Source organism: Culex pipiens, chromosome 2 (genome assembly GCF_016801865.2).
Source record: "Culex pipiens pallens isolate TS chromosome 2, TS_CPP_V2, whole genome shotgun sequence".
NCBI classification, from domain to species: domain Eukaryota; kingdom Metazoa; phylum Arthropoda; class Insecta; order Diptera; family Culicidae; genus Culex; species Culex pipiens.
Genome location: NC_068938.1, coordinates 100,073,529 through 100,089,496, shown reverse-complemented (window position 1 = coordinate 100,089,496; position 15,968 = coordinate 100,073,529). Strand labels below are relative to the sequence as shown.

The following is a 15,968-nucleotide window of genomic DNA, read 5'->3' as shown; positions in this document are numbered from 1 at the left end:
TTTGGATTGAATATAAAGTTTACTTAATACTTAGTATAAATGTTTATATAACTCTGGAAATTCTATGTAAAACTTATCTAAACTTAATTTTGCAAACTTTTAATTCAACTAAATGTAAATATATTACCAGATTTTAAGTAGATCCTTTTTTTATAGGAACATTTTTTGCTTCGACTTTTTTATAGAATATTGTCATAACTCTGAAAAGAAAACAGTTAGAGTCCCACTTTTTGCATTAGGTCTTGTAGAAATGTTATGCAAAGTTAACAAGATTTTCAACATTTTTTTTTGCTTTTTGAAGAAACTATTGAAACAATCAGACCAGTTTAGGTCTTGTTAACTTTGCATAACTTTTCTACAGGACTTAATACAAAAAGTGGAACTCTAACTGTTTTCTATTCAGAATTATGACAATTTCAGTAAAAAATCGATGCAAAAAATGTTTGCGTGTAGTGGATCCTTAAATATTATCTTTGAACAAGTCTATTGTTTTTAAACACCTTAAATCGGGGTGATATAATTGCTATAATTTTTATTTATTTTTCAAATTATAGAATTTCCTCATTATTTATATGTTTAAAGTGTGTACTGGGCTGCATCATACAATTTCCATGTACGTCCTCTGAAATAAATTCAAAAGAGCTTAAAAAATTGGTAACTTTGAAAATTGACTACTCCAAAACCAGGGTATCTTTGATAGTTACTATGTTTCTTCAAAATTTCAGCCTGAAATTATGCAAATTGATTTTATATGTACGATCATGAAGGCTAACTTTCTTTTAATATTTCATTAAAAAAGTACAGTTAAAAATTAGTTAGCTAGCATATAAATTTTAAAAATGAAAGTAAATTTCAAGTAATTAAATAAAAAGTTCCAATTCTACAAACAACAAAATTTAAATTTATTTAGAAAATTGTTGTGCTGAAGATGCGTTTAAATCTGAAGATATTTATGATTTTTGTTTATATAACGCTGAAAACATGTAACATAGAACAACGAACACTTATCTATCAAGCTTAGTATGGTTCCATACTGTTTGTATAAATAATTCCGGTTTACAGTATTAGCGCAAGTGTGAACTGAAATGTGAGTGATGTGATTAATTCAAATTTTTAAAATATTTTAAATAAAGATAAGGTGTCGGAGTCGGAGTCGGAGCCGGAGTCAACAATTTGTGGAAAGCTGGAGTCGGAGTCGGAGTCGGAGTTTGCTAGAGTTGGAAGGCCGGAGTCGGAGTCGGAGCCGGAGTCATCAATTTGTGGAAAGTCGGAGTTGGAGTCGGCTTAACTCAGAAAACCGGAGTCGGAGTCGTAGTCACTTGAAATATGACCCGACTCCGCAGCCCTGCTGGCTTATATGGACAAATGACCGCCACTAATAGTCTCTCCATCCGTTCACAGTACAATTTTACTACCAAACCATGCTCTTTATCCTCTCGTATGCCGATGCCCAGTTCTGGGTGTGGTTTATAGATGGTCCCTAACTTCTCTGCATCAACTCGGATCGCTTGGGTGTGTTCAACAAAGTTGTAGATCTTGGAATTTCACTAACGGTTATTATTGACCCTTAAAACTGTGGGATTCTTATGTAAAATTTCAAGATCTATTTTTTTTGTTGAACACACACAAATCGATCCGAGTTGATGCAGAAATACCGTAAACCGGGGTGACATAGTGTTTGGAAAAATGGTTGCGTTGAAAATTCTTATTCCGGTGTGACTTTGATAGTCATATTTTTGCCTTCCTCACTATACTGAGGAAAGGCTATAAAATCACTCGAAAAAATGAACTTTTTAATTCGACCTCGTAGACCCTCCTTCACGTATACAATCAACATAAATTTGTGAAAAACAAGAAAAATTTTCCACATTTTCCAACAACATGTATGACGTGTCACAAGTGTGCACGATCATTTTGATGATAAAATGGTCTATGTCACAAGTGTGTATTGCGATATCCGGGAAACGGAAGCGAGTTTCCAAAATCGGGTTAAAGCATCTTGTAATGTTTGTTAAGTGTAGCAAAACGTCATCATTAACTAATTTTCGACCAAAATGGTCTATGTCACAAGATAGCACACAGCTGACGATATGCACTCGATTATCTCCGGATTGGCTAAACCGATTTTGACCGTTTTAGGCTCATTCGGTCCGTCTTGGGGTCCCACAAGACCCTAGTTGTTATTATGAAGTTTAGAAAAGTACTTCAAAAGTTATACTTAAAAAAACGATTTTGGCCAAAGTCCGGAAGATTGTAAAAAGGGTGTTTTGAAAGAAAACCCATCTTGTTATATATTTTTAGAAAGGTATTTAGTATTTGAAAGACCTTTCTAATGAGCTTAGAACGGTGGAGATCTGACAACCCTATCAAAAGTTATTGACACTTAGGTGTTATTTATACACTTTTTGGAGGCCGGATCTCAGATATTTCGATGAAAATGATGTCCGGGTTCATCATGCGACCCGTCGTCAGTTAGATAATTGAAAGACCTTTCAAATGTACTATGAATGTAAGGAACCACCTGAAGGTGTATTTAGCAACTTTTTTCTTGTTAAAATCATATTTAAAGTGTCAAATTTCATGTTTACCTCAAAAGTACTATCAATAAAGTTGCTTATGATACAGTTTTTAAGAAAAAAAATCAATGTTTAAATTTAGTTAACTAAGTTTTAAGCTTTTTAACAAAATACATAAAAAAAATTAGGTAAAATTGTAAAAAAGTCAGAATTTTGCCTGACATTCGTTGAAACCTGTTTTGCTTATAAGATTATCGATTCATATTGCATTTTAAACTGAATTCGAAGCACGAATCAAAAGTTTTCACATTTTATTTTTATTTTATTGTCTTGCTGAAAATGCCTATAAATTTGGAGATTTTTTAAATTATGCTTCAAAAACACATAATATTTATTATTTTCAAAATGATTTATCCTTCTCCTGGTGGAAAAATGTTCAAAGAATCCGAAAAATTATTCCGTTTTCCGATTTGAAATACACATTTAAAATACACACACACACTTCATTGAGAAAATCATGGCACTTTGAGAATATGAAAATAATGCTGTTAATCAACGTTTTCTTATTTATAGTTAACTAACTTTTTAAACTTTTCAAAATTATATGAAAACTTCTTCTCGAAGTACTTTGAACACTTTACTTCCATGGTCAGTATGATTCCTTACCATTCCGTACGTATTTAATTTCTACTCTTCACCTCGTTTTACGGTATGTTATATGTATGTGATACACAGTAAAAAACAATGTAAATTGGGAAGCTGTAATTTTGGAAGGTTGAATATTATCTCTTTTATTATGTAATTTTACCTCAGGGTAATTCTCCGCCAACTCACACAGCAGTTGCCCCGACCCCTCTTCGATTTGCGTGAAACTTTGTCCTTAGGGGTAACTTTTGTCCCTGATCACGAATCTGAGGTCCGTTTTTTGATATCTCGTGACGGAGGGGCGGTACGACCCCTTCCATTTTTGAACATGCGAAAAAAGAGGTGTTTTTCAATAATTTGTAGCCTGAAACGGTGATGAGATAGAAATTTGGTGTCAAAGGGACTTTTATGTAAAATTAGACGCCCGATTTGATGGCGTACTCAGAATTCCGAAAAAACGTATTTTTCATCGAAAAAAACACTAAAAAAGTTTTAAAAATTCTCCCATTTTCCGTTACTCGACTGTAAAATTTTTTGGAACATGTCATTTTATGGGAAATTTAATGTACTTTTCGAATCTACATTGACCCAGAAGGGTCATTTTTTCATTTAGAACAAAATTTTTCATTTTAAAATTTCGTGTTTTTTCTAACTTTGCAGGGTTATTTTTTAGAGTGTAACAATGTTCTACAAAGTTGTAGAGCAGACAATTACAAAAATTTTGATATATAGACATAAGGGGTTTGCTTATAAACATCACGAGTTATCGCGATTTTACGAAAAAAAGTTTTGAAAAAGTTGGTCGTCATCGATCATGGCCGTTCATGGTCACCCGCGACAGACACGGACGACGAAACAAAGAGAAACGCAAAAAGTAACTTTTTCAAAACTTTTTTTCGTAAAATCGCGATAACTCGTGATGTTTATAAGCAAACCCCTTATGTCTATATATCAAAATTTTTGTAATTGTCTGCTCTACAACTTTGTAGAACATTGTTACACTCTAAAAAATAACCCTTCAAAGTTAGAAAAAACACGAAATTTTAAAATGAAAAATTTTGTTTTAAATGAAAAAATGACCCTTCTGGGTCAATGTAGATTCGAAAAGTACATTAAATTTCCCATAAAATGACATGTTCTAAAATTTTTTACAGTCGAGTAACGGAAAATGGGAGAATTTTTAAAACTTTTTTAGTGTTTTTTTCAATGAAAAATACGTTTTTTCGGAATTCTGAGTACGCCTTCAAATCGGGCGTCTAATTTTACATAAAAGTCCCTTTGACACCAAATTTCTATCTCATCACCGTTTCAGGCTACAAATTTTTGAAAAACACCTCTTTTTTCGCATGTTCAAAAATGGAAGGGGTCGTACCGCCCCTCCGTCACGAGATATCAAAAAACGGACCTCGGATTCGTGATCAGGGACAAAAGTTACCCCTTAGGACAAAGTTTCACGCAAATCGAAGAGGGGTCGGGGCAACTTTTCCCGATTTCGTGTGAGTTGGTAGAGAATTACCCCTCAATTTAGACTGAAAAGTGGCATTACACCAGAAAAGTGTTAAAATAACACATTCCCAGGGGTAAAATTACACCTTTTTTCTGACATAAAATATGTACCCCTTCCCAGATGTAATATTACCATGATTTTTTTTTTCTGTGCATTGTTTGAATACGCAATATGCAATTTCACCAACATTATCGTACTCAGGCTTCCCTGACGGGTGCCGGGTCCGGTGGATTAGTGGTTAGCGTGGTAGCCTCTAAACCCCAGTATGGCCTGGGTTCAATCCCAGACGGACCCGGTGGCATTTTTCGAGACGAGATTTGCCAGATCACGCCTTCTATCGGATGGGAAAGTAAAACGTTGGTGCATTTGCGTAAAAGAGGCTATGGGTGACTCACCACACATAACTTTCGAACGCCTAGAAATGAGCAGAAACTTGCAACAGAGCCCACAAAAGACCCGGGGGTCGTTAAAGTGGATTGCTTTGCTTTTTGCTTCCCTGACGGTTATTTTTTACACTCCAATGTGTGGGATTCGTAAGTAAAATTTCAAGATCTACAACTTTGTGGAACATACCAAAGCGACCCTGGTAGTGCAAAGAAGTTGCATTCAGTTTTTTTTTTTTTTTTTGTAAAAAATCATCATTCTAACTTGTGGAAACACAAATCGAAAATTTTGTGTTCTCTGGTGATATGGAGCATTATAATTTTCACTATAAATTTGTAGCAACATTTGTAAGTACCGTAAACCGGGGTGACTTTGATAGGATTTCAATTTGATTTTGGAATATTTTCCAACAGGTAAGGTTATTCTCAAGATCATTATTTTTAAAACATGTACTGGGGTAGGGCACACAAAGTCCATGCACTATTTTGGAAAAAAAGTTTTTTCAATAATGTTTAGAAAAATAGTTACGTTAAAAATTCTTAGTTTAAATTCCGGGGTGACTTTGATAGTCATAGTTTTTCTTGTTAAAATCATATTTAAGATGTTCAAACTTTATTTGTCCGCTAAATGTACCATCACTAAAGTAGATGATATAGTTTTAAGAAAAAAAATCAATTTTTATATTTATTTAACTAAGTTTATAAGCTTTTTAGCAAAATACATATAAATTTTAGGTAAAATTGCTAAAAAGTCGGAATTTTGCCTGAAATTTGTTAAAACTAGTTTTGTTTGTAAAATTATCGATTTATATTGAATTTTAAACTGAATTCGAAGCACGAATCACAAGTTTTCACATTTTACATGAAAAAAGGTGCAGGTGGTTATGTTACACATGACCAGTATGACAAAGAACTTAGCAGAAAAGCTTTTAAAACTAAGCCATTTTGTTGAATTATGCGTCAGATAAAATCAAAGCATCATTGGATTTTATTTTCGCTCAATTTCTCTTTATGCTTTGTATAAAAAACCATGATATCTGTATGGTCCGATGTTTGTCCCCCAATCGGAACAATCGTGAGGTAGCGGCCTCTCCAGATTGTGGCCACTTTTTTCGAAATGGCCAGTATTGAAAACCATGAGTTGTGATACCCATAATGCCAATACTTCAGTTGGTTCAGTAGATGTCTCCCCGGGCAAACTTTCCTTTAGGGCACTGGCCACTCCAGCTTTTGGCCAACTTTTTTCTAAATTGCTATTTTCATTACCAATATTGAAAACCATGAATATTGATACCAATATTGCCCAAAATCGTTTAGTTCGTTAAATGTCCACCTGGGACAACCTCCCTGAGGGCACCGGCCACTCCAGGTTGTGGCCAATACTGTCAAAATGGCCATTTTCATCACCAGTATCAAAATGCCAGAAGATTGATACCCATATTGTCCAGTCTCGTATGGCCTTCCATCGGAACAACCCGTAGGGATCTGACCATTCCGGATCTTGGGGCCAGAATATTCCGGTGGCTCTCAATAATTCCGGCTGGCCTGCCTCCGCTTGGTCTGCTCCAAGCTCCAGGCTAGCTGCTTTTCGGCCAACTGCTTTCGGGCCTCCAGGTCATCTGATTCCAGGTCCAGTTTGTTGATTACTCCTCGGCGTCCAACGATAAATTGATTTCCCAGGGTTGACCGAGCGGGCTTATATTGGCTTAGAATGGAGACGGATGCCCCGCCCCTTTGCGCCGGTTATCCCATTCCTACGTCATTCGCTTTTTTAATGCACTGGTGGGGATGGGAAGTCGTAAAGGCAGCATTTTTGCCAACGATTTTCATTCCATCGTCATCGTTCGAACCGACAACATCGTAGCAGCAGCAGCAGCGGCGGAAAAAACAAGGACTGGAGGAAATCAAGAGCAAGCTCCGAGAAGAAGAAACACGCCAGCGTGTGCGTGAAATTGCTGCCAAAATGACGTCGAAGGAGAAAAACAAGGCCTACTTGGATGGACGCTCGAGAAGATGGCCACAAGAATCAATTTCTGCTGCAATGCAACAAAATGGCGCTTTTCAGGGCCAACGCAAAATTCACGAAAGAGTTATTGTTTCAAATGATTCATGAACTGCCTTGGTGCATATTTATAGCATTTGACGCTTGGCGTTTAAATTAATTTAAATATTTCCCCCAAAGTTTTCATTTTTAAAAAAATTGAACGAATATTAAAAATTTTCGCTTGCAAGTGTCAAACGATCGCAGTTGGCCTTGAACAAGCAAGCGCGTGCTTTGACCCACGCAAAAAATCTTTCCGCTCTCTGATTGGCTGTTTTGTTTTGCCGTGGAGTCGTGAAGGCAGCATTTTTACCAACGATTTTCATTCCATCGTCATCGTTCGAACCGACAACATCGTAGCAGCAGCAGCAGCGGCGGAAAAAAACAAGGACTGGAGGAAATCAAGAGCAAGCTCCGAGAAGAAGAAACACGCCAGCGTGTGCGTGAAATTGCTGCCAAAATGACGTCGAAGGAGAAAAACAAGGCCTACTTGGATGGACGCTCGTGAAGATGGCCACAAGAATCAACTTCTGCTGCAATGCAACAAAATGGCGCTTTTCAGGGCCAACGCAAAATTCACGAAAGAGTTATTGTTTCAAATGATTCATGCACTGCTTTTGGTGCATTTTTATATTTTTTGGCGCTTGGCGTTTAAATTAATTGAAATATTTTCCCCCAAACAATTTCCATTTAAAAAAAATAGAATGAATATTACCAATCAAATGTCAAACGGTCGCATTTGGCCAACTAATGAGGTTGCGGCCAATACTGTCAAAATGGCCATTTTCATAACCAGTATCGAAAAACATGAATTGTGATACCCATATTGTCCAAAATCGTACGGTTCGGTAAATGTCCTCTCGGGAGTACCTACCGGAGCACCGGCCACTCCAGGTTGTGGCCAATACTTTTTAAATGGCCATTTTAATTACCAGTATCAGAAAACCAAGAAGTTTGATACCCATATTGCCCCAAGTCGTATGATTCGGTAAATGTCCTCCCGGGAGTATCTCCCTGAGGGCACCGGCCATTCCAGGTTGTGGCCAATACTGTCAAAATGGCCATTTTCATCACCAGTATCAAAATCCAAGAAGTTTGATACCCATACTGCCCAGTCTCGTATGGCCTTCCATCGGGACACCCCTTAGGGTTCTGGCCACTCCGTGTCTTGTGGCCAGAATATTCCGGCTGGCCTGCCTCCGCTTGGGCTGCTCCTTGCTCCAGGCCAGCTGCTTTTCGGCCAACTGCTTCTGGGCCTCCAGGCCATCTGCTTCCAGGTCCAGGTTGTTGTTCACTTCTCGGCGTCCAGCGATAGAATGATTTTCTTGGGCTGATCGAGCGGGGTTTATATTGGCTCGAAATGGTGACGGATGCCCCGCCTTTTTGTGCCGGTTATCCCAAACCTCATCATTCGCTTTTTGTTTCAACTATGTGGAAAATTCCACGCAACAGTGCCTTGTTGCGTCGCAGACCTCTTCCCCAGTACCAAGCATGCAACATTTTCGTAACGCGCGACATTTTTCGTTTTTCTGGATTGACACCTCACCAGAATAGAGCCCTTAGGACAAAGTTCTTTGTCAAAAAATCAACGACTGGAGGAAATCAAGAGCGAGCTCCGAGAAGAAGAGCGTGTGCGTGAAATTGCTGCCAAAACGACGTCGAAGGAGAAAAACAAGGCCTACTTGGATGGACGCTCGAGAAGATGGCCACATAAATCAACTTCTGCTGCAATTTAACAAAATGGCGCTTTTCAGCGCCAACGAAAAATTCACGAAAGAGTTATTGTTTCAAATGATTCATGCACTGCTTTTGGTGCAGTTTTTAAGCTTTTGATGCTTGGCGTTTAAATTAATTTCAATATTTCCTCCAAAATTTTCATTTTAAAAAAATTTAACGAATATTAGCAATTTTCGCTTGCAAGTGTCAACGGTCAATCGATCGCAGTTGGCCTTGAACAAGCAAGCGCGTGCTTTGACCCACGCAAAAAATCTTTCCGCTCTCTGATTGGCTGTTTTGTTTTGCCGTGGAGTCGTGAAGGCAGCATTTTTACCAACGATTTTCATTCCATCGTCATCGTTCGAACCGACAACGTCGTAGCAGCAGCAGCAGCGGCGGAAAAAAACAAGGACTGGAGGAAATCAAGAGCAAGCTCCGAGAAGAAGAAACACGCCAGCGTGTGCGTGAAATTGCTGCCAAAATGACGTCGAAGGAGAAAAACAAGGCCTACTTGGATGGACGCTCGAGAAGATGGCCACAAGAATCAATTTCTGCTGCAATGCAACAAAATGGCGCTTTTCAGGGCCAACGCAAAATTCACGAAAGAGTTATTGTTACAAATGATTCATGCACTGCCTTGGTGCATTTTTATAGCATTTGACGCTTGGCGTTTAAATTAATTTAAATATTTCCCCCAAAGTTTTCATTTTTTTTAAATTTGAACGAATATTAAAAATTTTCGCTTGCAAGTGTCCACGGTCAAACGATCGCAGTTGGCCTTGAACAACACTCAAAAAAACATTCACGTTGAAGTTACGTGAAAAGCTATGTGGTATTTTTCCACTAGAGTTTTCACGTAACTTCTACGAGGCGGCCCTAGTAGAAACGGAATTTGCTTGGCCAGATCAATTCACGTCGTTTCTACGTGCTTCACACGTAAAAGCTAAATGAATCAATTGATGATTTCTACATGTTTGTTGTAGTAAACATTATAGGAACCTTCTAGTACTAATGTGGTCTAATTTCTGATATTTTTTTTTATCATTTAGAAAAAAAAACAAGAAATGCAGTTCTAGTTTCAATTTAAATCATAGTTTTATTCAATTTTCCTTTGCTAACATTTATAAAGAATGGTCCAGTCTCTCATGAAACCGAGCAGGAAGACGTTCGTACGTAGCTTTCTGTTTCCGCTATACTTCGTGGCCGCACGGGAACCCGTTTCGAAGTCGTTGTCGTTAGTTGTGGTACTTCTGTCTGTGCCACGTTAACGTGGCTGCACATCACCAGGGGCAGGTACTTTGAGAGCAACTAGGCAAAGTTTCCGATCAAGTTGGGTGCTCGGATGGTTGGCCAGGATGGCGTGGCCAGGAAGATGTTAAAGATGATTGGGGCGACCACGTTCAGCTCTCGAATTCCGTGCACGGGTTCGTTGGTCTTGCCGGATACAACTTGCTGCTTCGAACAACTTTGGCGCGGGCACCACACTGGCCAAGGCCGACGAGAAGATGGCCGCAAAGCAACCTCGCACCCAGGCAAGTGTCCGCAATGTCCGTGACATTTTCGGTTGCGTCGTTCACCACGACCAGCCGCTTATATTAGAACGGGCCAGAATCCAAGTGGCCACCGGTAAAAGTATGCTGCTTCCAGAATTCGGCCGCTGCAAAAAAATATTTCTATGATTATTTATAAATAAAATCATTATAACTTTATTTAACTTACCGTCTGTTCTTTTTTTGATGATATTTTGCGAGAACAAGTTCGGCAGCAGGTCTTCGCCGGACGCCATCAATTTTCATACTAAAATAATCACGTAGAAATTTCGCCGAATGGCGCACTCGAGTTCCGTTGAAGTTACATTTCAAAACACATAAAAACTACATGGAAAACCCTAGTGGAAAAATACCATAAGGCTTTTCACGTAACATCAACGTGAAAACTTTTTTTTGCCAGTACACTTTCACATTATTTTTACGTGTGTCACGTAAAACGAGCCTAGCGAGGGGAAAATCGGGGTTACGTGATTTTTCAGGTAGCATCAACGTGTGGATTATTTTGAGTGAAGCAAGCGCGTGCTTTGACCCACGCAAAAAATCTTTCCGCTCTCTGATTGGCTGTTTTGTTTTGCCGTGGAGTCGTGAAGGCAGCATTTTTGCCAACGATTTTCATTCCATCGTCATCGTTCGAACCGACAACGTCGTAGCAGCAGCAGCAGCGGCGGAAAAAAACAAGGACTGGAGGAAATCAAGAGCAAGCTCCGAGAAGAAGAAACACGCCAGCGTGTGCGTGAAATTGCTGCACTCAAAATAATCCACACGTTGATGCTACCAGAAAAATCACGTAACCCCGATTTTCCCCTCGCTAGGCTCGTTTTACGTGACACACGTAAAAATAATGTGAAAGTGTACTGGCAAAAAAATGTTTTCACGTTGATGTTACGTGAAAAGCCTTATGGTATTTTTCCACTAGGGTTTTCCTTGTAGTTTTTATGTGTTTTGAAATGTAACTTCAACGGAACTCGAATGCACCATTCGACGAAATTTCTACGTGATTATTTTAGTATGAAAATTGATGGCGTCCGGCGAAGACTGGCTGCCGAACTTGTTCTCGCAAAATTTCATCAAAAATAGAACAGAAGGTAAGTTTAATTAAGTTTGAATGATTGTATTTATAAATAATTATTTATTTATTTTTTGCAGCGGCCGAACTCTAGAAGCAGCACACTTTTACCGGTGGCCACTTGGATTCTGGCCAGTTCTAATATAAGCGGTTGGTCGTGGTGATCGACGCAACCGAACATGTCACGGACATTGCGGACACTTGCCGGTGTGCTCCGGAAGAGTGTGATGTTTATTTGCGGCCAACTTCTCGTCGGCCTTGGCCAGTGTGGTGCCCTCGCCAAAGTTGTTCGAAGCAACAAGCTGTATCCGGCAAGATCAACGAACCCGTGCAAGGAATTTGAGAGCTGAACGTGGTCGCCCCAATCATCTTTAACATCTTTCTGGCCATGCCATACTGGCCAACCATCCGAGAACCCAACTTGATCGGAAACTTTGCCTAGTTGCTCACAAAGAACCCCCCCTGGTGATGTGCAGCCACGTTAACGTGGCACGGACAGAAGTACCGCAACTAACGACAACGACTTTGAAACGACACAAAGTGCAGCGGAAACAGAAAGCTACGCACGGTTTCATGAGAGACTGGGCCATTTTTTACCATGTTAGCAAAGGAAAATTGAATAAAACTATGTTTTAAATTTGAATTAGATCTGCATTTCTTGTTTTTTTTTCTTTTTGATAAAAAAAAATATCTGAAATTAAACCATATTAGTACAAGATGGTTCCTTTAATGTTTACTACAACAAACATGTAGAAATCATCAATTGATTCATTTAGCTTTTACGTGTGAAGCACGTAGAAACGACGTGAAATGATCTGGCCAAGCAAATTCCGTTTCTACTAGGGCCTCCTCGTAGAAGTTACGTGAAAACTTTAGTGGAAAAATACCACATAGCTTTTCACGTAGCTTCAACGTGAATTTTTTTTTGAGTGTGCCAAAATGACGTCGAAGGAGAAAAACAAGGCCTACTTGGATGGACGCTCGAGAAGATGGCCACAAGAATCAATTTCTGCTGCAATGCAACAAAATGGCGCTTTTCAGGGCCAACGCAAAATTCACGAAAGAGTTATTGTTACAAATGATTCATGCACTGCCTTGGTGCATTTTTATAGCATTTGACGCTTGGCGTTTAAATTAATTTAAATATTTCCCCCAAAGTTTTCATTTTTTTTAAATTTGAACGAATATTAAAAATTATCGCTTGCAAGTGTCAAACGTCAAACGATCGCAGTTGGCCTTGAACAAGCAAGCGCGTGCTTTGACCCACGCAAAAAATCGTTCCGCTCTCTGATTGGCTGTTTTGTTTTGCCGTGGAGTCGTGAAGGCAGCATTTTTACCAACGATTTTCATTCCATCGTCATCGTTCGAACCGACAACATCGTAGCAGCAGCAGCAGCGGCGGAAAAAAACAAGGACTGGAGGAAATCAAGAGCAAGCTCCGAGAAGAAGAAACACGCCAGCGTGTGCGTGAAATTGCTGCCAAAACGACGTCGAAGGAGAAAAACAAGGCCTACTTGGATGGACGCTCGAGAAGATGGCCACAAAAATCAACTTATGCTGCAATTTAACAAAATGGCGCTTTTCAGCGCCAACGAAAAATTCACGAAAGAGTTATTGTTTCAAATGATTCATGCACTGCTTTTGATGCAGTTTTAAAGCTTTTGACGCTTGGCGTTTAAATTATTTTAAATATTTCCTCCAAAATTTTCATTTTAAAAAAATTAACGAATATTAGCAATTTTCGCTTGCAAGTGTCCACGGTCAAACGATCGCAGTTGGCCTTGAACAAGCAAGCGCGTGCTTTGACCCACGCAAAAAATCTTTCCGCTCTCTGATTGGCTGTTTTGTTTTGCCGTGGAGTCGTGAAGGCAGCATTTTTGCCAACGATTTTCATTCCATCGTCATCGTCAACGATCGCAGTTGAGCCTTGAACAATTGCTCAAAATCATATGGTTCGGTAAATGTCCTCCCGGGAGAACCTCCCTAAGGGTACCGGCCACTCCAGGTTGTGGCCAATACTGTCAAAATGGTATTTTTCATAACCAGTATTTAAAAACATGAATTTGAATACCCATATTTTTAAAATCGTATGGTTCGCTAAATGTCCTCCCGAGAGAACCTCCCTGAGGGCACCAGCCACTCCAGGTTGTGGCCAATACTGTCAAAATGGTCATTTTAATTACCAGTATTGAAAAACATGAATTTTGATACCAATATTGCCCAAAATCGTATGGTTCGGTAAATGACCTCCCGGGAGAACCTCCCTGAGGGCACCGGCCACTCCAGGTTGTGGCCAATACTGTCAAAATGGCCATTTTCATTACCAGTATTGAAAACCAAGAAGTTTGATACCCATATTGCCCAAAATCGTATGGTTCTGTTAATGTCCTCCCGGGAGAACCTCCCTGAGGGCACCGGCCACTCCAGGTTGTGGCCAATACTGTCAAAATGGCCATTTTCATCACCAGTATCAAAATCCAAGAAGTTTGATACCCATATTGTCCCCTCTCGTATGGCCTTCCATCGGAACACCCCTGAGGGTTCTGGCCACTCCGGGTCTTGTGGCCAGAATATTCCGGCTGGCCTGCCTCCGCTTGGGCTGCTCCTTGCTCCAGGCCAGCTGCTTTTCGGCCAACTGCTTCTGGGCCTCCAGGCCATCTGCTTCCAGGTCCAGGTTGTTGTTTACTCCTCGGCGTCCAACGATAGAATGATTTCCCTGGGCTGATCGAGCGGGGTTTATATTGGCTCGAAAATTCCACGCAACAGTGCCTTGTTGCGTTGCAGACCCCTTCCCCAGTACCAAGCATGCAACATTTTCGTAACGCGCGACATTTTTCGTTTTTCTGGATTGACACCTCACCAGAATAGAGCCCTTAGGACAAAGTTCTTTGTCAAAAGTTCAACTGAAATTGCTTATAAACTTGGAGATTTTTTTAACTTGTGTTTCAAAAACACATATTATTTATCATTAACAAACTTATTTAACCTTCTCCTAGTGGAAAATTATCCAAGGAATCCGAAAATGCATTCCGTTTTCCGATTCAAAATCATGTTCATTAAGAGGCAGTATTTGTAAATATTGCTCGGTTTGTTCTAGAGGTCGTGTCGAGGTGCTCCGATTTGGATGAAACTTTCAGCGTTTGTTTGTCTATTAGGATGTAACAAAAATGACTTTTTGGCGGGCATTCAGGGGTTTGTTCCGGTGGGCATACTGAGCCCAAATCCCAAATATGAGCTTGATTGGACGTAACAGGAGCTGGCGCTCTGCCCTTCAATTTTAAATGGGATTTAACCCGTAAAAATACTTTTTTTCAAAAATGTCTATTTTTGAGGCACTTTGGCCACCAATGCGTTTACCAAAAACATCACTGGCGTGTAGGCCAGATCCTTGCGCATCTTTTGGTATATATAACATTGAAGTTTGGAGCACCCTGGAGCTCGGTACAGACCTTCAAAGTTTGGCATTTTTTCGAAAAATCGGCCCCGGCAAAATCAAATGGCGTCTCGGGCGTCGCGAGGTGCGACGCATATCTTTTTTGCCGGGGACGATTTTTCGAAAAAATGCCAAACTTTGAAGGTTTGTACCGAGCTCCAGGGTGCTCCAAACTTCAATGTTATATATACCAAAAGATGCGCAAGGATCTGGCCTACACGCCAGTGATGTTTTTGGTAAACGCATTGGTGGCCAAAGTGCCTCAAAAATAGACATTTTTGAAAAAAAGTATTTTTACGGGTTAAATCCCATTTAAAATTGAAGGGCGGAGCGCCAGCTCCTGTTACGTCCAATCAAGCTCATATTTGGGATTTGGGCTCAGTATGCCCACCGGAACAAACCCCTGAATGCCCGCCAAAAAGTCAATTTTGTTACACTCTATTGTCTATACATGAGATGAACTCATGCCAAATATGAGCCCTCTACGACAAAGGGAAGTGGGTTAAAACGGGCATTGAAGTTTGAGGTCAAAAAAACATAAAAAATCTTAAAATTGCTCGCATTTCCATATAACTTCATCAATTTCAACTCTCTTAGATGCATTCGAAAGGTCTTTTGAAGCACTTCAAAGTGTGTGATAGACATCCAGGATTGGTTTAACTTTTTCTCATAGCTTTTGCAATCTACTGTTAAAAATGGATTTTTTTAAAACCTTAATAACTTTTGGCAACAGCCTCCAACACCCATACTCCCATAGGTCAAAAGTTAGGGAATTTCATGGACTATAAGCATACGGTATTAACTTTTTGGCCAATCGCAGTTTTTCTCATAGTTTTTCGATTTTTCTAGAACAAACATTTTAGAACGTTAGTTATTGCCCTGTAGGCCAAGAAGACGACACTTTTTGGTCTCAATTTTGTCATATTCGGAATCCTCGGACAATTTCACGTAAGTTAGATGTATTGGAGTTTTAATTTTGATTGGAAAAATTACCATTTAGAATTAATTAAAATATTTTTTAACAATTTGTTGGATTAGGGGTAAAACAGGTTTTCGCCTACTTGATACAGCATTTGACGTAATGATCACAGGGTAAATAAGATATATTTCT

The 15,968-nt window shown here is 39.5% G+C and overlaps 1 protein-coding gene and 1 long non-coding RNA gene across 3 annotated transcripts in view; one reads left to right on the top strand and one right to left on the bottom strand.

The window, feature by feature from the left end:
- LOC120413079 (Kv channel-interacting protein 1-like) overlaps positions 1–15,968 on the bottom strand; it is a 191,531-nt gene that overhangs the window by 168,805 nt on the left and 6,758 nt on the right. The window lies entirely within an intron of this gene.
- LOC128093187 (uncharacterized) lies at positions 11,110–12,067 on the top strand. Its single transcript, XR_008212308.1, has 2 exons — positions 11,110–11,443; positions 11,505–12,067. It is a non-coding gene; the product is annotated as an uncharacterized LOC128093187 (long non-coding RNA).